Below are 24100 nucleotides of genomic sequence, written 5' to 3' on the forward strand. Positions count from 1 at the left end.
TTAAATAATTTTTTATGTTCTCTGTAAAATTGTTCAATTAATGACTAATTTTTTGTCAAGTTTCAATGTATGCTAATAATATGTTGCGTTATTAGATATTCTCATTTACTATATGACTTATTATTTAGATTTATTTAGTTTTAAACATGTAGAAGTCATCATCTATCTATTTTTAATATATTTTATAAGACAATTTTACTGGGTGATAAACAAACCTATATGAATATAGAAAGGAAGGTCATGTGAAAAATATTTAATAATCTATATGTACAGTTAATATTGAGATTTAAAAGAAGTTAGCTTATTGAAAGAAAAAAAAATCGAAAAGAAGATTTAATTTAACAAATTCAAAGAACATGAGCGTTGATTGATTAAAAATACAAGGACAAAAATAAATAATTTACACAGGAATTTTGCCTTCCAAAGAACCAGTAAATAAATTTGTGGCAAGATATTGAATTGGTTTGGCGGTGGCATGTACTGGTTGTGGTTGTTTTTAAAAATAATTTTTATTTAAAAATATATCAAAATAATATATTTTTTATTTTTTAAAAATTATTTTTTATATCAACACATCAAAATAATTTAAAACCATAAAAAAATTAATTTGAATCAAAGAAAAAATAAAAAAAATTAATTTTGTTCAAAAACACTTTTGAAACGTAAAAACAAACAGGGCATGATTGTTAATAAACGCCATGTTTTTTTGTTTTCGCTTCAATTTTTTAAAAAAAATTAATTTTTTTAAATTAAATATATATATATATATATATATATATATATATATATATATATATTTAAAATCTACCTCAGAACTAAATAATACCGTGACTTCAAACTCAATCATATGTCATGATCACATATATGATTTTTCTAATCCTTCACCGAAGACATCCTATCATTAGTCAAAATTTTAACACTTTATAGTTAGAGAAATAGTTATATCACCCGCTTCTTCATCGATCAAATAATTAATATATTTTTAAAAAAGCTTCTAAATAAAATAAAAGATTTTAGGTTTTATTTATTTATTTATTTATTGGTTTTTTAACCCGTCACATCACTTTAAGATAGGAGAAAAAAACATTTTAAAAAAAAATGTCCCTTTCGGATTTTTTCTGAATCACTTGAGTTATGGATTGACCCAACTGGTTTACTCCGAGTTAATTGCAAGCCTAAATTTTGAATGTAACAGACCTCAACGTTGTTGGGTCTGGCCTCCTAGCAGGACCCTAAGCATTGGGTCCTGCTGCTGGGCATGGCTCAAGCTTTTGGGTCCTGGTTGAAAATGGCTGAAAGATGTTGGGTCCTAGTGGAGGTAGGGTCCAATTAGCGTTGGGTCATAATGGAAGGCAGTGCCCAAAGATGTTGGGTCATAGTGATGCAGGGCTCAATTGAGCGTTGGGTCATGATGGAAGGTAGGGTCCAATTGAGCGTTGGGTCATGGTAGAAAACAAGGCCAAAGCTATTGGGTTCTGGCGTGGTGCGAGGCAGGGCCCAATTGAGCGTTGGGTCATGATGGAAGGCAGGGTCCAATGTTGTTGGGTCATGGTTCCAATGTTGTTAGGTCCTGGTGTGGTGGAAGGCAGGGTCTGCTACAAGTAAGGCTAAACATTGTTGGGTCGTGCTTGTAGGCAGGGCCCAACACAACCACAGGTCTAGCTACACAGTCAAAGAATCTCAGTATAATTTTTTTAAAAAACATGTTAAAAAATTATATCAAAATATCAAAAGAATATTAATTTGAAGTCAAAAAAAAATTTAATTTTTTTTTTCAATTTTGGATCTTGCTGGACAGGAGGACCCAACATTCCTGGTTCCTTGTAAGCTAACCGATTCCAAGATAAATAAAGCATTCGGGTCTGCAAGGGGTAGGATCCAACGCTAATGGGTCCTGTTATGGACATAACCCACACTAATAGGTTCTGCTCGCAGCAGGAGCCAAAGCTAATGAGTCTAGTCATAGTAGGACTCAAAGTTATTTTTGGTCTTTTTGGGGCAGGACCTAATTTAATATATTCTTCTTAAGTCTGGCAGCCCAGTAAGAGCCAATCTAAATATAAAAAAAAACATCAAAAATATTAATTTGAAATAAAGAAAATAATAAAAAAAATTCAAAATTTTTTCAAATTAATTTTGAAATGTAAAAATAAACATGCTTTAATAAAGAAATTCAAGAAGATAAATATAAAAAATATAAAAAAGGTATTCATATAAAAAATATGAAAAAAGAAAAAAAATATTATTATTTCCTCTTTACAGTACGAAAAAAAATTAACAAGAGAAAAGAAACAAAATTTCAAGAGTTATTTATGTTATAAATATTATTATTTTTCTTATAATTCAAAGTATTCATATCAAAAATATTATCATTTATGTTATAAATATTATTATTTTTATTATAATTCAAAGTATTAATATAAAAAAATATTATTATTTGTGTTATAAATATTTTTGGGTTTCTAAATATAATTATTTATGTTATAAATATAATTATTTTTTATTATAATTCAAAGTATTAATAGAAAAAAATATTATTATTTGTGTTATAAATATTATTATTTTTATTCTAATCGAAAGTATTAATATTAAAAATAGTATTATTGGTGTTGTAAATATTATTATTTTTTCTATAATTAATAATATTATAATTAAAAACATTATTATTTGTATCATACATATTATTATTTTTATTATAATTAATATAATTAAAAAAATTGGGAAATTATTATTATTATTATCATTAATAAAATTTTTTAAAAATAATATAATTACTATTGAAGAAAAAACCATCATTGTTTTAAAGATTTAAAAATATAATTCAAAGTATTTATAAAAAAGATATAATTATTTGTGTTATAAATATAATTATTTTTATTATAATTCAAATTATTAATAGAAAAAATATTATTATTTGGGGTATAAATATTATTATTTTTATTATAACTCTTTTGGATGATCCAGACGCAAAACCAATTGGCCTTGGGCTTGGATCCTAAGTCAGGACTCATTATTCATTTTAAAAATAGTATTATTTCTATTATAAATATTATTATTTTTATTCTAATTGAAATTATTAGTATTAAAAATAGTATTAATGCTGTTATAAATATTATTATTTTTACTATAATTAATAATATTATTATTTGTATCATACATATTATTATTTTTATTATAATTAATATTATTAATAAAATAATTAATAAATTTGGAAAAATTATTATTACTATGATTATTATTATCATTAATAAATTTAAAAAATATTATTATAGCTATCGAAGAAAAACCATCATTTTATTTGTGTTAATAAAGATTTAAAAATATAATTCAAAATATTCATATAAAAAATATAATTATTTGTGTTATAAATATAATTATTTTTCTTATAATTCAAAGTACTCATATTAAAAAAATTATTATTTGTGTTATAAATATATTATTTTAATTATAATTCTAAGTATTAATATAAAAATATTATAATTTGTGTTATAAATATTATTTGGTTTCTTAATATAATTATTTGTGTTATAAATATTTTTATTTTTCTTATAATTCAAAGTATTTATATAAAAAATATTCTTATTTGTGTTATAAATATTCTTATTCTTATTATAATTCTAAGTAATAAAATAATAATATTTATAATATAAATAATAATATTTTTATAACCTAAGACCCAATTCTCTTGGGTTCTAACACATGACTCATTAGTCTTGGGTCTTGCTGTGGAACCCAAGAGAATTGGATCCTGACATCAAAACTAATTCTCTCGGATCCTTAAGTAAGATCCATTAACCTTGGATCCTTCTGCCGGACCTAAAAAAATTGAGTCCTGACGCAGGACCCAATGCTCTTAAAATTATAAAAAATAAGAAAAAATAAATAAAAAATAATACCATAATAATTTGGACACAATAATATAAAAGAATAAAAAATAATTAGATTGATAAAATTACGTAAAAAGCTAATATAAAAATTAAAAATACATATTTTTTATTGAATATTTATGAGCAATGTTTTAAATAAATACTGTATATTGGATATATATAATTTTTTTATAAATTAATTTGTAAAATTATTATAAAAAATACTTTCAAAAAAATATTTTTTTTATTATAATTTTAGATTATTTTGATGTGCTGATATAAAAAATATATATTTTTTAAATTTTCAATACATTTTCAAATAAAAAGTATTTTGAAGGCAATCACTACCATAATATCAAATAATCTCTTAAAAATCATCATTGTATTTGTTTTTAAGATATCACGCACCTTGTTTATTTTTACATTTTAAAAGTGTTTTTTAAAAAAATTAATTTTTTATTTATGTTTTTTACTTCGAATTTTTTAATATTTTAATATTATTTTAATACGATAATATTAAAAATAATTTTTAAAAATAAAAAAATATTATTTTAATATATTTTTAAATAACAAAAACACTTTAAAACACAACTTTATCATATTTGTAAACACCCCGAAATATCATGAGCCCACCGAATCTTTTTTATCAATGATGCGCGGTAAGGAGCACGCGCGCGCGCCAGCAGAATTGTGCGTGTGGTTTGTAAGTTTAATTTATTTTTGTCTCACGTGTTAATTTGGGTCCCTTGCTACTTTGTTCGCAGCTACCTATTCCCAAACCCACGCCTGCACCCCCCCAATCTAGCAACCCTAACGCAAGCCTTTCTGTTATTTTTTTTTTAGAAATCACACAAATCTTCATACTGTAACCGTAGTGTAATGCGTAGTTGTGCAGGTACTTCGAAAATCAGGACTCCAGCTTTCCAATTTGACAATGGAGGATTTGACAGAGACAGAGATTGGGAGCTCTGTCGAGTCCTTTCAAAAGTTTTTGGATTCGCAGAGAGAGGTTTTCCACAACCAAAAGAATTGTCGTCACTCAATGCAAGCTCACTGGTGTCAATCCTCTTTCTCAAGAAATGGCGCGTCTTTTCCCTTTTTTTTAGTAATATGTAACTTTTTCCGGCTTTCTTTCCCTAGCCATAACTAACTTTTATGAAATCATTCGCAGGCAGCTGGTGCTCTTTCTATAAAAATCGGTGAGTTTCTAGGGCTTTTGCCTTGCCTTTTTTATGACACACCATAAGTATATGATTCCATTGTTCCATTATTATGTTCGTCTCTTGATAATAATCAAAATTCTTGTAAATTTGGTTGTTTTCAGTCACTGCTAACATTACTAGTCGATTTGGCAGGGAAAAGACCTCGAGATTTGATAAACCCTAAGGCGGTCAAGTATATGCAAGAAGTTTTCACTATTAAAGATGCATTCAGTAAGAAGGAATCAAGAGATATTAGTGTTCAATTTGGTGCTACAGTCACGCAGGTGATTTTCCCTTCCTTCATGTTTAAGTTTGGTTTTGTACGAAATTCATACATTAACTTTTTACCAACATTGTTTTTCATTACTCTTGCATGTATGTACATGAATTTAGAGACACGCATGCAGTTATATTGATTGCTTTTAGGCAATCTGTTCATGTTTGATCCTAACTTACTTTAAGTTATATAGTCTGCATCTAAACAAAAGATTGATTCTCTATGAATCAAGTACCATTCAAAGAGTGCATTGCCTGAGAAGATAAGGGCTTTGTATAGACTTGATGGATGTGTATCTGTTATGGATCATGACATGGTGTTGCATCATCTATAGGTTCGGGATTTTTTTGCCAGCCAACGTACGAGAGTGAGGAAACTGATTCGGTTGTCAATGGAGAAGGCTATTAGAGTTAATGCACACAAGGAACCTCAAACTGGGGTCCTAACGACTTCGGATGCTTTGATACCTATTGATTTGGTTCCTTTGAACTCTGTTGACCCCAATCAAGTTCCCCTAAATTATGTTTGCTCCAATCCAGCTATGTTAAACTCTGTTAGCCCCAATCCAATTCACTTGAACTCTGCTGGCTCCATTTCAGCTCCCTTAAACTCTGTTAGCCCCAATCCATTTCACTTGGAATCTGTCAGCTCCAATCCAGTTCCCTTAATTTCTGTTAGTCCAAATCCAGTTCCCTTAAACCCTGCAAGTCTGTATCCAGTTCCCTTAGACTCAGTTGCCCACAATCCTGTTCCCTTAAACTCTTCTGGTCCTTCCAGAGTTGATGAAGCCCCCTCTTGCTCAACACAGGACGACATGCTACCTGGTTTAGATGAATTAGACAAACATTTTGTTGAGAATATTTTTGGTTTGTTGCGGAAAGAAGAAACATTTACTGGGCAGGTGAAGCTCATGGAATGGATCTTGCAAATACATACTCTCTCTGTTCTAAATTGGTACTTTTCAACTCACTATTATATTTAACAAGATGTGTTCTTTTCTCTGTTTGCATTTAATATTTTCCATGCACGTTCCCAGGTTTCTATTTAATGGTGGTGTCATGATTTTGGTAACATGGTTAAGTCAAGCTGCTGCTGAAGAACAAACGAGCGTTATTATTGTCACCTTGAATGTAGTTATAAAATTTTATTGTCTTCCTTGCAACATTTTTGCTTCATAAACATGCTTAGTATTTTGCATCTATGGTGTATTCAGGTCTTCTGTCATTTGCCCCTCCATAAAGCTCCTCCTGAACACGTGTCAGCCATACTTCGCGGTGTTAATAGACTGCGGTTGTACAGGACTTCAGGTGTGCTTTTGTTAACTCTTGCCTTTTGACCTCCCTATATCCTGCTTCTTGCATCTCACACAGATGTCATTTCCTAATTATTAATTGATAAATGAACTCCATGGGCTATTGGTAATGTTTCTAATTGTTCTCATTGCTTCAGGAGGACAGTTTCTGGAATTTTTGTTTCCTTGTTATTAACAATGAAGTTCATATCAGTTTGTTTTGATTTCATATAAAAATATTGAAACTAATATGGTGCTCTCTTATTTTTGTTTTTTATATGTATTTTTTGTAAACCACTTCGATGGCTCTTCTGCCTGGTCATCATTGACCACAGATTGCTTCTGTCATTGTCAGACAAATAAGCAAAATGGAGGAATTAGCTGCTGTATGTACATGGAAATATTAAAATTTTTCTTGGAGTTCATTATAGCTATTAGTTCTCTGTTTTGATGATATCATTTCAAGTTGTGCATTATATGATATGAGACGCATTAATGTGCTTCTTTTTATTATGTGCCTTGTGATAATTTTGAATCTCATATATCTGATTTGAAGATCAGACATATCAAACAGGGCTAGGGTTTTGTTATCAAGATGGAGCAAAATGTTTGCAAGAAGTCAAGCAATGAAAAAACCCTATGGCGTAAACTTCTCTACAGATGCACAGGGCATGATTTTGAAGCAGAGGCAAGTTCATGAGATTACCTCCTATAATCTTAAGATTTGTTCAATCAAGTCTCATCTTTTGGCACTAATTTCGTGCAGCATTGATGAAATTATGGGCAATGAATTATGGCAGTCTGATATCGGTAATGCTGTAAGTTCTATGCACAGTTCCGTACATGGTCAAAAGTGGACTGATGTTATAGGACGTTTTCTAACAGCTTTTATTTCTGCACAGGATGGTGTTCCTGCTCTCTCATTGGAAAGTTCAGAAAATATCAGGTATTGATATGTTTTTTGGTTTGACTTACAATCAGCCTGTTGGGAATGTTATTGGTGTTTGTTTGGATATTCAGTATAAATTTCTTTGTTTTTAGGAAAATCGAGTCTTCACAAGCATTGAAGCTGTTGCCAGCATCGACAGATGATCCGAGCAGAAAGCACATCCTAGGTGCACCTTCATCCCGTATCCTCAATATTTTTTTTAAGTGGTGCCTTGCAACTTAGCTGGCATTTGAAGGAAAATTGATAGAATTAACATTTCCTTGGTTAAGGGATGAAGCTTTTATTTACTTCATATAGTTACACCCATCTCTTGGTGCATGCTTATTTTATACAGTGAACTTGTAGCTGTATTTTTAACTGAGAAGTCCAAAGCCACTTGATATGTTTACCGTTTTATTTATGATATAGGCAATGGTCTGGGAAATGCCTAGTCAAAGTGTTCGCCATTAGGTCAAATATATTTTCCTGACAGTCTTATGGTTTAAAGGCTTAGCCTAAGGAACTTGGATGGCAAGAACTGACAGATGCTACTCTCTTCCCCTATGCTAGCTGTTACAGTGACTATAATAGTGAGGGCAGTTCTAAACCATTGACTTGTATTATTTTTTAGTTGATATTTATCTACTATGTTTTAATAATGGCTCTCCTCAGAGTTGGCGCATGAAGTATTGGAGGATTTTGTGTATGCAATCGCTTGTACTGGGTTGGTTGTTCTGGATTTTGTTCTTTTCTTTACCAGTAAAGGAGTCCAAATCAACTAAAGTGATTGATGAGCTTTATGCTTTTTGATAATATGTTTCTATTGTAGTAGTTAAATGACATGATTTGCAGCAAGAAATCATTTAATATTACACCGGAAGGTGAGTTTAGTTACTAGGATAAGCTTATCTGGTTGCCTTTGGTAGAATTTTAATTGGCAAAACCACCTTTTTTCCCCACTGCTTGTAGCAAATGACTGGCTTACCCGTGTTTCAAAGTTGGTTGATTGACACCAAATTGACTAAATGTTGGTCGCTTTTTCTCAAATCAATAGCTGAAATGAACTTATTTTGAAAAATTACAGCAGCTTCAACACCAGCCTTCTGGCTAATGTCAGGGTGATTTGGTGGTGAACTGGCAAACAAAACCAACACATGCAGGGGGGATTTTTTTCAAAACATTTGATTACATACTTGTATTCTTAAAAAGTGCAATTTAGTTCTTTTCTAATAGCTTTTTTAATTGCAATAATTGACTTCACCCGCATTTTTGGTGTCAATCAATCAAATTTCAACTCATGGGGCAAAATATGCTATAATCTAGCTGAGTATAAAAATGAAATTAATGTGTTCCCTTGGTGATGGTGATGTATGTGGCTATTTCAGGTTTGATTACCTTGCAATTTGTTTTGTTAAACCTCACTTAAAGTTATACTGCAACTTCTCTCACCACCTCCGTACATGTATGTAATGAATGAACAACATTAACCTGACTGACAATCTCAAAATGTTTCAATTTGTGATGGCTATTAATTGACGGCTTGTGCTTATTATCAAATTATAAGGTACAAATATGGCAGTAGATGGTCAGCAGTTTCAATTTGAACCTTTTTGTTTCTATATCTGTGGCCCATGGTTTTGTTGGTGGCTTCTGGTCCGTTTAATGAGGAGAAACCCCATTCAGTAATCCATTTGGGTGCATAACCTTAGAAATATTGTTGGTTGCATTGGTTACAGTTTTTTTTTTTTGGAATTCTGGTTGAATGGTTAATGAAGTTGTGATCTGTGCTCGGTCATTTTTACTGATTAAATTTACCTCATCGCAAATATAATGCTTGAAGTGCAAGAGCACTTTTGATTGTACTTCTATTTGTTTTCAAAATTGGTCTCAGACTTGTTAATTATCAAGTGTATCTTTTTGCATTTTCAGTCTGGCATTAAAAAATTAAAGTTCCTAATTAAGATTTTTTTTTTCTTGGAATTGGAAATAATTCATCCTCTCTTGAACTACTGAAGCAACTCAATGATGAATGTGCATTTGTAGTTTTCTTGTTTCTCAGTCGGGAAAAACGCATAAGTACCTTCCTTAGCTGGTAACAGATACAAGAGAACGTAGAAAAGTTCAGCTTGTGGAACAGCCTGGCCAGAAAACAGCTGGCAGAAGCCCTCAGGCCACCAAAGCTGCTCCTGTTAGTATAGGTCGCCCAATGTCTGCTGATGATATCCAAAAAGCAAAAATGCGTGCTTTATTCATGCAGAACAAGCACGGGAAAACAGGTCTTTCATCTAATGGAAATACTGGTATGAAAAATGGACCTTCAAGTATGTATGCAAGTTTGTCTCTAGTTTCTAAAATTCATATTCGGCCGAAGATTGAGGAATACAAGAAACCCGTGATGCCTCCCCTGGAAGTTTCTTGCAAGGTTGAGGGGTCCCTCAATCCAAAGAAAGAAATTGGTTCAAAGGAAGCCATGGGGGGAGTTTGTATTGAATTTAAGATCCCATGGAAGACTCCTCCAGGTACACGTGCTTTTGGTGTTTCTTTGTTGGTTACTTTAACTTTTGATCAGTTATTATATTAGTGCAGATGAGTAGATGCTTTGTGGATAAAGTGAGGCACCTTTTTACACTGTATAACAATGTGTAGAATAGATAAGATACAGGTGTTTAAAAAATTGCAGTTTAATGCTTTTGGATCTATGTTGGTATTCACTTTCTCACGTGACTCTTTCCATTCAATTGCCCATACCTTGTTTCCCTGCCATTACATCGCAATGATTTTAGCATTTGGATTAGCCGTCTAATACAGCAAGTGGATAGCCTTTACAAATACAACATTTGCTGATGTGCATTGAAGATGCTAACTGGTCTGTTGATAAAGACTATTATTGTAGTTGTGGGGGCTTGAATTAAAAACTTTTTTCAAGCTATTAGTTTGCTTAATACTAACTTATCAACAGGAAAGAATGTAGTATTGCAACTGTTAATGTTGTGAAAATTTGGCATAATGTCATAATAATGCAAATATATGGTGAAGTTTATGCTTCCAACCAGATTTTATAGCATTGGTGGGTAGCAAGTGACAATAGCCTCATAACTTGATGCAGTAAATGCCTGAAGATTGCTCATATGCACTGTGAACATGGATTATCTATCTTAGCACTTGTACACATTGATTTTTAATTCTTTCCCAATTATGGCATCCACTTACCATATGGTTTCAAATCACATCAGTTATTTCAAACCTGGAAACTCCTGAATATGGTTTGTTGGATTACATCTTGAGGACCATCTTTATACAATTATGTTGAACAGATGAAATGTAAAGGTGAAATTTTCTGCCATATGGTGTTTTTGATTTGGCAATGAGTTTGCTATACAGCCTGAAACTTTTTCGTTTCCCATCTTGGAATTGAGCACATATCAAGCACAGAATTATGAGTGAAAAGAGTTTCACAGTGCTTTATCAATTCTGGATTGGGGATTGTATATTATCAGCATGAGGCCCAAACACCTGGATGCTGTACTCAATGTAGAGAAAATCTTGTTACAAATTTGTAAATCTATGAAACTATAAATAGAGAATCAGTTTCACATTAGTGGATAATCAGCTTCTGCACTACTGGACTTTGGCCAGATTTAGTGGTTAGCTAAGCTGAGAGAGGCCGACAGTATTCTCTTTGCAGATTGACTGTGACTGAGCTCCTTCACTTCCATTTGTCTTTCCTATTCCTCTCAAAACCAAACTGCTTTCTTCAACTTTTCATGGGTTGTCACCCAGCGGAGTTAAAAGCTGCTTGCTGGTTGTAAATGTGCATAATTATTTGATTTTGTTTAGGCTTTTCTCTTCCACTCCTGTTTTCCTTTGGTTTTTCTTATTAACTCAATGCACATTCTTTGGTTTTTCATCCTTTTATGCACTTATCTTTTCTGCAGAAATAAAACTCAACGTTCTCTGGAGAGTGGGCACTGGTGAAAATGGAAAAGAAGTTGATGTTCAGGAAAACAGAAACCGTAGGGAGGTAGAAACCATCTATCAGACAGTCCAGGAGTTACCATCTAACCCCAAGGAACCATGGGACCTCGAGATGGACTATGATGACACATTGACCCCAGAAATTCCAATTGAACAGCCACCTGATGCTGATGGTGCAGAAATACAGGTTTCCCTGACCGAAAATGTAAACACTGTAGTTGCACCATCACCAGCACCTTCCCTGCCTCAGGTTGGTGGAGGGAGTGCAACTGAACCAGATCTTGAGTTGCTTGCTGTATTGCTAAAAAATCCAGAATTGGTTTTTGCATTGACTTCTGGCCAAGCCGGCAATTTATCAAGTGAGGAAACCGTGAAGCTGCTTGATATGATAAAGGCTGGAGGGGCTGGTTTGGCAGGTAGTTTAAATGGGCTTGGTGGGAAAGTAGAGGAGAAGGTTGAAGTTTCTCTTCCATCACCAACTCCGTCAAGCAATCCTGGAACGGTGCGTGATTTAGGCCAATATTGCAAATTTTGCTACAAATCATTAAACTGTTGTCAACTTCCTATGGGTAGAGCAATTTGCTCCTACAATTTAGTAAATATATAAATCTCACGGGGAATCATACATTAAAATCTGGGTTGCACAAAGCCCAACATTGTTTATTTAAGCCAAACTAAAATAAAGGTAAATATGAACTTTTGAGCAATTAGAGATGTAATGTAACCTGTTGTGGGACTTGGGATTTGACCATGGGAGTTGCTTGGATGATTTAAGCAGTCTAGAAATGGGTCATATAGTTCTTTCAGCCTCGTCTGTTAAAATCGCCATCAAAGGTCGGAAGATATATGGTTGAAGCATTTTTTTGCCATTGTCCATCCACTGATTGATCGTATCTTCCATAAGCCGGGAATGGTGGATTGATGTGTCCCATGCATGCTTCTGTGAAAATTGTGCTCTTGACTAAAAAAGTAGTGGGCCCCCTCATAGGTGCTGTCACTTGAACTAAAAATAACAGTACAGAAAAATAAAATGGTATGTGTTTGTTACAGAATTCTTCCTTGGTTATAATGAGCATCCACTAATATTCTATTTGGTAACATTGTAAAATATGCAGAGTGGATGGAGATCAGAAGTTGCCAAGAATCCATTTTCCCAGCAGGCTTCATCGGGGAACAGAGTTGCATACACTGACCCCGGAGTCCCCACCGTTGTTCCTCCAGCCGAGAACACAAGCTTGGTGCAACGTCAAAATCAAGCCACTAACATCAGAACACCACAGCAGCAAGCAAGCATGCCATTACTATCCCAACACCATCCTTTCTCATTGTCTCAAACAAGCATCATAGTACCTGAAAACCGACAACCTCCGATGGTTCTCCAATCCCAACAGAGTTATCCCACCAATTCTTCAATGTTACATACGCTATCCTCAGAAATTGTTTTTTCCATGAAAAACTTACCCGTCAATACCCCTTCCCTACCGAACCCTTCAGCTGCAATTGGGCCTTCAATGTGGGTTGAAACCATGAACAACGTAAAACCAACTCCATCCATTTCTCTCACATCAAACCCACCAGAGAGATGGCCAGTTCCATTTCCACGATCAACATCCGCAGTACCAGCACCAACACAGTTACAGTCACATATAAACGAACCTCCCACTGTACACTCGTCGTGGCCACATACTGGCGATGTAGGTCCAATGCGTGATTCCTGGAGAGTTGGGCAGAGTTTAGTATCAAATTCCCCATCTCATGTTAATCAAAATAACTATGTGCCACCATATGGAGGGCCTGTGCAGCCACAGTTGCGGTCAGGTCATCCTCGGGAAAGAAATGAATATTTGGGTGATGAGGGTTTTGAGTCTTGGAGTCCGGAGAACAGCCGTTTTGAATCACAAGAGTACATGTCAGGGAGAAACTATTCAGGAGCCAGGACGAATTCCGGATGGGACTACCTGCCTGATAATAGGTCCAGGCAACGGAATTCTTCTGGGTACAGGGACCGTAACCGGAATGGTAACCGGAATGGAAACAGAAGACGGCACTGAGTGAATGAATGCTCCTTTCATGATGTGGCCGATCATGGACCTGTTGTCGAGAGTGAATGTAACGACGGAGATTTACACGCTAATATAGGATGTGAAGTTGTGATGAGCCGAGGTAAGAAGCGGTGCAAATTCTAACAGCAAATGCAATTGTCTAGGTACTTGGTAACTCGATACTAAATCTTGACTGAAAGCGTGTGATACTTTGACGAAGTTGCAGTTCTTCCTTTCTTTAATATGATAATATAAACAAGGACGATTTTTTTAATAATAATAATAATAATAATAATAAAAGCCATGAATGAATCGTTGAATTGGAGATTATGTACAAAATATGATTTTTCACTCTAAATTCTCCTTTTCTTATTAATGTATTTTTTTCTTAACCAAAAACATCTTTTTTTTTTAGGTATTTGGTTTATTGCAAAAAAACTAAAGACAATTAAAATAACTATTAAAAAAAAATAATGTATCAAGAAGGAGAAAAATATATCTATTTAATCAAAACCCCATTCCCTTATTCATACATTACTTTTTTTTTTTGTTGTCAAGGGTATGGATTAAAATTTATTCCTGGTCTTGATTGAGTCTTTATGAGGCTAAACTAGTGGCCAATTGCCTCAAATTTGTTAAAAAAAAAGACATTGAAAAACAAACTATTAAAATGAAAAAAATGGAGAAATTAGATGTCAATTTCTTACTTGGCTAGAAAAGTTTAAAGTATTTTGATTAAAAACTTCTCATCCCTTTAGTTTTGAAAAATTCAAATTCAGTTCAAAATTTTTTTTATTTTTAATCTCATGTTTGAGAAATAAAAGAAAAAATCACTAAATTATAATGTAGAGAAAGAAAATTGTTGATTGATACTGATTTTAATTAAAAAAAATATTATTGGTATAAATAAATTTCATTTGATGAAAAGAGTTTTAATAAGATATTATTTTACTTTTAAATTGCTTGAGAAAATAAATTTAATATTAAAAAGTTTTGGAGTTTCGGATTGAATTTTTATTTTAACTAATTTTAGTTTCTTTGTGTCTCTATGGTTTTTTTTCAGGTTTTTTAAATTAAAATATGGTGTAAAAATATGATTTTGGATGTTAAAGACTGTTAGCCCAACATTCCGACAATCTCTGGTCTTAAGAATTTGGACACAACAAGCTATACTTCACCTGTTTTTTTTTTTTTTTTTTTTTTTTTTAAAAAAAACAATCAGGGTCATCCACCATTTTTTTTAAAATACCACGTGCAAGCCTAAGCTGGAGGACTTGCGCAACTACGGCTTTTTTTTTTGTTGAGGCTCACGCACGCTAGGCCACTCTGGCTCACGTGTTTGGATAAAATTTAATTTAGTTTAATTTTTATTTATTTTCAAGTATTTTTTTAACTCATCAAATCAAACATGCCGCCGGAAGAAAATTCCCCTTCTCAAGGCTCGGAATAATCGCACTTCCCCTAGCTTCCGTATTTTCAAGACTTTTTTTTAGATTTAAATTAAATTATATTTTTTTTAGCTTTAAATTATTTTAAAATATTTTCAATTAACTTAAGATTAATTAATTATTCCATTAAAAATAACGAGATCAAATAATAATTGATATTCAAAATTTCTTGGGTCGTCGGCATTCAGCATTTGAATTCCTGGGTTTAGGTTAAGCATCATTTTTAATGAACTTTAATCTCTTGTAATCAGAAGATTAAGCCCTTAAATTGCCATCACATCATTGATCCTGGTCTGGAATCCAATGGATATTATATATAAATAAAATAATAATAAAAAATTACAAATAGTGGGTAAGCAACTTAAAAATGCGAAGGAAAATTAAGACAAAATAATTATGTCATGTTTTATTATTTCCTTTACCATGAAATAATTTTTTTTTTTTAATTTCCATCCATTTCCTCCTAATTTAAGAGAGAATTACTTTCACTTCCTTTTCCTCTTTGTAAGACCCAAAAACTTCTTGACTAAACAAAGAAAGGGAGATGAATGGATTAGAGAGCCAGCGATCAGATAATTGTAGTCTGAAATTTTTATTCGACATTTTATAATTCCGTCAAGGATATCATCACATCAATGGCTCTCCAACATTTTTTGTTTTATTACAAAAAAAAGAAGGAATTATAACCAAGAAATTGAAACGAATGAGAAAAAAGAAGAAGAGTAGAGGTCTCAGAAGGATCCATTGGTGTTTTATAATCACAAGAAGATCATAAAATAGGTAGTTCTCATCATCACTGACCCATACTTGCTCTTCCTCATCCAAATACTAAACACAAAACACAGATAAATTGCATGCGAAGAAAAATTCAGAGAGAGAGAGAGAGGGAGGCTTCCGATATTACTCTTACCTGCCTTGCTGCTCATCCATATATATATATATAGAGCCTCTCTCAGAAGCGGCGCTCGAGCTTCAGGTTAGGGTTAGGGTTTATCGCTTGAGTTAATGGGCTTCCAGTACCATAAATAATTTAGGGACTAGCCCGTTATCAGCCCAATCAGCCCAGTTTCAGCTTTGGTTTTGGGTCAAGTTGAGATTTCAACATTTGCTGCTTCCTTTTTTTTTTTTTTAGAGGAAAAAAATGATAACTTGGCATATTTGTAATTAATTATGCACCAGTGGCCTATGAATTCTAAACAGAGGCCCGAGATACCACGTCCACTAAAATGAACGTGGAGCCTTTCAAAGCCCATTTATACTCTTCCTACCTCAACGTTTCATGGCCACAGACCCTGCTAGCCATGGGCGAATAGCTCCATGATGGATGCCGGAAGAAGCTAATATATTGTAAGTGTCAAACATCCCATTTAGAAGGTTTTTCCATCGCTGATTCCCTAAGTGAGGGCTGTTGTTGAAAGGGATTCATCATCGGCATTTTTTGCTGCAGGCTCATCCCTTCCATTTCCAATCTCTGTTGGTGCTGCTGTCGCTGATCTGCAAATTTGTTGGCCTTGCTCCTCCAACCCCCATGAAATCACGAGTCATCATATCACCACCTTCAATAGACGTACCAGCAAACCTTGAAGGTCCTGTTGGATTCCGCTCCATCAATGGATTTCTTCCGTGTACCAAACTAGAACCGCCACTATCCTCCTGTTCCATATTTCTTATGAACCCTGAATTTTGGTCGTTACTCATGAACACACCTGTAAACATTTCCATGTCATTCATTGCTGAGTTAACTGTACCACTAGTGTCAAATATCTGTGAGGTTTCTTGTGGCCCTCTTTGCAAGGGCTGGTTACTAAATCCTCCAACGCCATTGATTCCAGCCATGCTAGTTTGACCCGACGCATGTAGTGGGAGGTGGTCATAGGAGGTGTTATGCTGCTGAATCCTACCATAAGTTGGTGGTTTTATAGAAGAAAGCTGATCATGAGGACCTGCCATGCTACTGGCAAAGCTCTTTTGCATCACGGGAGAGTTAATACTATTGCTAGCGGTGGCACCCATTTGTGCTGCCTTTTTCAACATGGCTGTCGCTGACATGTGAGCAGAGGCCGAAATTTGGCAACCGTTTTTTTTATCTTGAAGATAATGTAACCCAGATGAGCCCTTGGAACTGAGTTGGAGGCTAGAAGATGAGGAAATGCTTCTTGAACTGCCGAAGAGAGTGCCCGAGCTGCTCGAAAACATGCCCCCTGCCATGTTCATGGACTTGGATGGAATTGGCACGAGTTCTTGAGGGAGGTATTTGAGGGAGTTCTTGGGGTCGAAGCTATTGAAATATGGCATCCCAATTGATGTGCTAGTGTTGGTGCTCAAGGGCATTGAATGCTGGAAATAAATAGCAGCAACAGAATAAAATGAATAAAGAGTTTGTGTTAAAAAAATAATTGGTAGAGCTGCTGCATACCATAGACTTCTGTTATTATTTTTGTTCTGATTACATGACAGAATGTGAAAGACATTATATAGTATTGATAGACAATCTCGACTGAGGAAAACAAGGAACTCCAACTTCCAAGATCTAGAGAAAACAAAGAGCCCTTTGACTCATAAAAACAATCACTGATCAAGACATTGAAAATTACAAATTACATCTTAACACTGAATACATGGGCTCTGACATGTGGTTTTGCAAGTTTGAACCCATGTTGGCCATTACTCCTTGGTTTACTTTGTTGTTTTCTTCCGCTAATGCATCGCAGAAAGCTCTGTGGGTGATGAAGCAATCTCTTCTGCATGATTGGTAGCAGTGGGGTCACGTTAGGCTGCTATCTAGGAGTTAAAATACTGATATGAACTGAAGATTAGTGATTTGTAACTTGAATGTTCAAAATTTATCAATTTTCCGGTCATTCCAACCATATTTTCTATCTGGAAAGTGACCACAACTCACATCTTTACCATAACTTCTGCAAAAAAATCTACGTACAATACCAGACAGAGTTTGAACTGGTTTTGGCAGCATGAAGATGCCAACTACTATATGTGGCTCTGCAACTTCAGAAATTACCATGTGACAACTTAAAAATTTACTTACATCCCAAACATAATTAATTACTTATAATTTATCATGCATATAAAAAGACCATAATCATTAAAAAAAATAAATTAGATCCATGTTTTTCTTCCATGATAATTTTTTTTTTTTGCTAACCTGGAAAAGATGGTTCCACAATCACATTTGTATTCCCTCGTACCGCATGTCTTTTGATGAGCTTTCCAATCAGATTGTACTGCATATTTCTTCGAGCACTTGTCACATTTCCATTTCTTCTCGCCATTTTTTCGGCTAAAATGCTTCTTAATGCCAGTTAGATCTCCTATTGATCGAGCCGGGTTGTGGTGAACACATGTTAGCTCAGGGCATATACAGTCCCTTTTCGTCACCTCAGTGGCAGTTCTTTGCCAGAGCTTCCATGGAGGATTATGGCCTCTCCTATGCAATTGCAGGTTTTGGTCCCTTTGAAATCCTTTGTTGCATATCTCACACACAAAACGATTTGTTTCCATATGGGTCGTTGGTGATAAAGCAACGACTTCAGCAGTAGACGACTTCAGCAGTAGGATCTGATTCATAAAAGCTAGACTAGTTAATTAGTAACCACTGTTTTCATGATTCAGATTTATTTCTCTGAAAAAGAATTTGATTATTATACCATACGAACTACGAAGGAAGAAAAAGCTTAACTTATGGTCCAGGCGAGGGTGATCGTACGTGATGTTATTAATTTCTATGCATGGTAAAATCCATGGCTCTATTCTTTGAAGTACAGTTGGAAACAAAGATTGAAGTCTGTAGTACAGTTCTTACCAGTTATTGTAATCTCAAAGCAATAATCGAACCTTTCAATTCATCTAACATCTCTTTTCAAAACATAAAAATAAAAATAAAAAAATGAAAAGAAAAAAGAAGCCTTGGTTCAAGGTGAGAAAGTTAAAGCGAAAATTTAAAATCCAATTTAATTTTCTGTTTTTTTTATAAAGTTGATAGAAGAAAAAAAAAAAAACCCTCCTTGATTTGCATGCTTGCATTGAACATGACAAATTCAATGAGACAGTAATCAACCAACTGTGCCAACAGCTTAGTTTAAAAAAAAAAAAAAAAAACTGTGCCAAACAACCCATCTCATTCATCGAATTTATTATAATGCCGATATATCAGAATTAAATATGTACTCAATTTGCATCTAAGAGCAATACCAATATATAAGGTTGACTTTGCCTGGAGTTCCTGGTAGATTTCTTTTCTTCTTAACCGGCTGGTGTTGCTGTTTGGAGATAGACCCATTGCTGCTAGTAGCAGCTGAAGGTCCTGATGAGTTTGAGCCATGGAAATGATTTTGTGCCTGTTGTTGCTGCTTTTCTTGAAGCTGTTGGACTTTTTCTCCAGTATTTCCTGAAGAGAAGCTCCCTTCATCACCTGTGATATTTGACATTTGAAACTCAAAAGATTGAAATAATCAACAAAGTTAGATTGTCTTAATTTCTGTCCCTTTTCCTCCCCTTCCAAGTTCTTCGTTTCTTTCCAAGATTTTTCTTCTTGTTGGTTTTCTCACTACAAGGAAGGGCTTGTATTTTGGCTTGCTACACTAGAGGAAGACAAAAAACCATGGAATTCTCCTCCATTAAAGGTCAGGATTGGCACTGTTGCTGCTACAAGACTAGCATTGGAATCCGGTCTTCATTGGCCTTTTTATATAAATATATATATATATATATATATATATATATATATATAGTATTCATAAGTGACAATTGTTATATAGTATTCATAAGTGACAATTGTTTGGCAAATTGATTTAGTCGAGCTTGCATAACAAGAGATTTTAAGCATGTAAGTATGCTATAATTAAAAGATGATTTATCCGAATAAATTACATGAAATACCCAGTAAATATATTTATAGACTAATGGAATAGATTTACATTCAAAAGGATATCTAATCATGTTAGACCAGAATAATAACTTAAAAGGATCATAACTTTTAATTTAATTGTTGGATTGTATTTAAATTTTTATAGAAATTTCTAGAGGCTATTTTTCTAAAAATAGCTATGAAATTGCTACTTCGACCTTCGGATTATTAGATTTAAAAAATTTAGCTTTAGGCCCTCGACTTTGCAAGTTTTTGTAATTTTTCTTGTTATTTTTGGATTTTCATTTATTTTCTTTGTAATTTTAGATTTTTTATTTATTTTTTAATTGTGGTAGAGTTTTTGACATATTTAAAAGATAGACTTTAATATTATTATTTTATCCAGAATAAACTTATGAATTTAAAGTTGTTATCTACAAACCCTTTAACTCATAAAAAAAAAATATGTGTTCTTTGTTTGTAGCTGATTTTAGCTTATGCGTACATTACAAATACCCCTAGCTTTTTGGAAATTAAAATTGTTCCTATTCTATTCCCAAATTTTAGAATACTTAATTTTCATATGACTAATAATTTCTTAATCATGTACTACAAGAATGATCTGAAGATATGGAATCCATTTTCTATAAATGAATCAATCAAGAAAAAATTTCATAATCCTTAATGTGATTACTACAAAATTAATTAGTGCTTTTTTTATATTTAACTGCGAGTATACATCTTTTTCCAATCATAATTAAATTCAATGAATGTATATTTTGGAATTTTTTAAATTTAATTTGTATGTTATAGTATTTATATCATGCAAATGTTATATATTTATATTTAAATATATTGTACTAATATGTTTGATTTTAAAAAAAATCAATTAATTATTTATTAAAAAAAGGATTAAAAAAGCCATGACCTCGCCTCTAAGCACAGAAGAAAAAAGTCCACCTGCTCCGAGCCCAAGTACAGTTCCCCAGGGGTAGCTTTTTGTGCCATTTTGCCCAAAGGTCCAACTCTACGAGGATTTGCCTTGCTCTAGAGGAGTTCAAGTTGTCCCTGCACCAACATTATCAGAACTAGGAGATACATGATAATGGCAGTCACACCCAACTCACTCGACAACAATGGTGGAGGTGACGATGTCACTCTGAACAACGCATCACCAACCCCAAACACTCTTCTTCTACCTTTTTCTTAAGAAAATATAATAACTTCGATTACCTATAATAAACTAGAATTAAATATTATGACTTTTGAGCTAAAGTCATTAACAGCTTTAATTGCCCATAATAAACTATAATTAAATCATATGACTTTTGAGTTGAAATTGAAAGAGTTGTGGAAAAATTGATCAAATATTTCCTTCAATGGATTGTACACAAATCAATAAATTGAAAAAATATTTTTTATGAATCATGCTCAAGCATAAGCTGATGCGTGTACATGTGGGTTTTGGAGTCCAAAATTTCTTTTGCTTAGGACTCATCCCCTTTAAAAACTTGGTGCTATTGGAGATCAATTTTAATTTTATAATTTTTCATTTTATAAATATCAAGATTTTTTTTATGTGGATATAATTTCTTAAAAAAGTTTTGAGTTTTATCAAAATATATCAATTAAGAGAGTGTTTGGCAGTGTGGTAGCGGTTGTTTTTCAAATAACTTTTTGTGCCGAAATGCATGCCAATGATTTTTTTTATTTTTTAAAAATTATTTTTGACATCAGCACATCAAAACGATCCAAAACATATAAACCATATTAAATTTTAACAAAAAAAATATTTGAATTTTTTGGGAACACTGTTTGCATCGTGTTTTCAAACACATTCTAAATAATATTTAATACGTTAATTTGATTTTAAATGTGTTTATTAACCATGTTTTTTTCCAACATTAATTTCATTGGAAAACATTTGTAGATTATCTATTTCAATGTTTTAGACGTGTAAAAGACTATCTATTGTTTTCATATTCCTCAATTCATGCAACGAATTTTGAATTAAATTTTCCATTTAATTCCAGATTTTCTAATTATACCTTCCGCAGAGAGTTCAGCCATGCACTCACAAAAGGTTTTCTAATTAAAATCTCCATTTCCACCGGATTCTCTAATTACACCTTGGTGTGAAATTTTTTATTTATTTTTTTGTCTTAACGGTAAAGCACTCGAGATAGTTTTAGCCCATCGAGATTAAATCCTTTCATATGTTATTAAGTTAGATATTCACAATAAATTATTTTTATTACACCTTCTCTAAAATTCCAACCCGGATAATAATACGAGGAACGAACCTATTTACCAAACTACACTAAGCCTTCAAAGGTTTCTGAATCTAATTTTACCGAATTCTTCCCAAGATCTTCTGGGAAAAGAATTCAACCTTTGAATTCATGGGACCTGCTCATTAAATGAAGCAGATTTTTCTGGAAGTGATTTTCAAAAGATACAATATTGTTGAATCCAATCTCCCGGATCAGACTGCTGCGTGTCTGTGATTTACAAAAACAGAAAAAATAAAAGAGCTCTCTCGTTCAGAGCAAAGATTTCTCAGTCAAGTGGTAGAATAGCATATAATTAAAAAAATACAATGGAAAAGGAGTATTCCAAATGCAGAAAAATCTATTATATATGGGTTAACGAAACCCTAAACAAACTGCAAAAAGATACAATGGAGGCAGTTTTTTATTTCCTAATGCATAGCAGACTTTCTCGGATTGGTCCATAACCCACTATAACAAAGCTCTCGATTCAGAAAATCTAGATCAGATCAGCTGAGATGCCCACTAGAGATGAGGAGTGGGATAGCTAGAGGAGGAATCTTAAGATGGAAAAGGTTGAAAAACAGGAAGTACTGTATAACTTTCCTAAGGTCCTCCAAGAACTTAATTAATGTTTTGTATACATTATCCTTAATTAATTTTAATAATTTTAGGGTTCCTCCAAGTCCCTTTCAGAGATTAAGTTCCTTCCCCCACTTACTGATCATTAAGTTAAATTCTCTTAATACTTTATAATTAGTTGTGAACTGTTTTGAAGTCCAACCCTGAAGCCCCAAATGGTTGGGCTTGTTACGTCTCTCTCCAGCTGTTCGTCACAGAAACACACAGCAAAAGTCTTACACCACCACCAACAACGCACATCTGGGGTTTTATTGCTCATGTCAGTAATTACATTAGATGGAAAATTAAACAGACAAACTCAAAATTTTGGGATGGTGGTTTCTTTACATAAATGTAAGAGCTCATGAAGATAAGAAGAAACACACACACACACTCACATATAAATATGGAAAAATACAGCAGCTTTCATTAAGGAGAAAAAAAGTTTAAAGTTGAGGGTATGAGACCCATAAGTATGTCTTCTGCTTTTCTAGACCTGTACTTAATGATCTTGAGAAAACTTTGCAATTGTTTATTCTGCGAGGACCACAATCATGTTCTGTGAACAGTGAATACACGCAGGAAAAGGCAGTTTGATGCTGAGTTTTGGGTAATTAGACAACCTGTTTCGCGAGAAGCAATAAACTTTTAACATACATCAAGCTGACACACGTTAATATAAAAATTGCAATGGGATATATTCTTTGAGAGCGTTAAATTATTTTCCAAGGAATATGCACTAAATTAAGATATGTACGTCCATTTCCGCAGAATATCACAGTTCACATTGTTTTGAAATTCTTTCATCACCATGCATGACACCATCCAAAGTTTTCTAAATATCCTGATTCCTTGGTTCTATTTCGTTTCAAATGATGACATATGAGAGTTCGTTTGATTTTACTTTTGTTGAGGTTGAGGAAAAAGGTGCCATATATATCGAGTTAGAATTTTTCTCTCTACGCTTACAAATGTGTGGATAACTATACATACATGAAAATGAAGAGTTATTATGTGAAAGGGTTGAGAAGAAAAGGGAAAAGTAAGTAAATCAAACTTAAAATATTTCTCCTATTTGGTAGTTGCATGAGTGGAGAACAAAGGATATAAAATTGTAAGTTAAGATTCTAAATATTACATCCATATATTTTCGAATAATTTTTATATTTTTTTTTTATCAAGCGATGGGATTTTTTCATTTATCTCTAGATGCTGTTTATTTGTAGTTGTTTTGCTGCATTTCTTTTGTTGAATGTTAAATTAGTTTTGTATCTTTCCTCGATCATCCTCTCTATGACTTGTAACTTAATTTTTAT

At 33.1% G+C, this 24100-nt stretch overlaps 2 non-coding genes and 2 pseudogenes across 2 annotated transcripts; 1 reads left to right on the plus strand and 3 right to left on the minus strand.

Annotated features, from left to right (window-relative positions):
• Positions 1–4616: 4616 nt before the first annotated feature.
• Positions 4617–13800, plus strand: LOC133682410 (homeobox protein LUMINIDEPENDENS-like; annotated as a pseudogene).
• Positions 13801–15591: 1791 nt separating this feature from the next.
• LOC133684387 (small nucleolar RNA Z155) lies at positions 15592–15667 on the minus strand. Its single transcript, XR_009837889.1, has one exon. It is a non-coding gene; the product is annotated as a small nucleolar RNA Z155 (small nucleolar RNA).
• An 85-nt stretch (positions 15668–15752) lies between these two features.
• Positions 15753–15835, minus strand: LOC133684382 (small nucleolar RNA R41). The gene has a single exon (XR_009837884.1). It is a non-coding gene; the product is annotated as a small nucleolar RNA R41 (small nucleolar RNA).
• A 504-nt stretch (positions 15836–16339) lies between these two features.
• LOC133681339 (zinc finger protein GAI-ASSOCIATED FACTOR 1-like) lies at positions 16340–19710 on the minus strand (annotated as a pseudogene).
• Between the last annotated feature and the right edge of the window lie 4390 nt (positions 19711–24100).

Source organism: Populus nigra, chromosome 2 (assembly GCF_951802175.1).
Source record: "Populus nigra chromosome 2, ddPopNigr1.1, whole genome shotgun sequence".
NCBI lineage: Eukaryota > Viridiplantae > Streptophyta > Magnoliopsida > Malpighiales > Salicaceae > Populus > Populus nigra.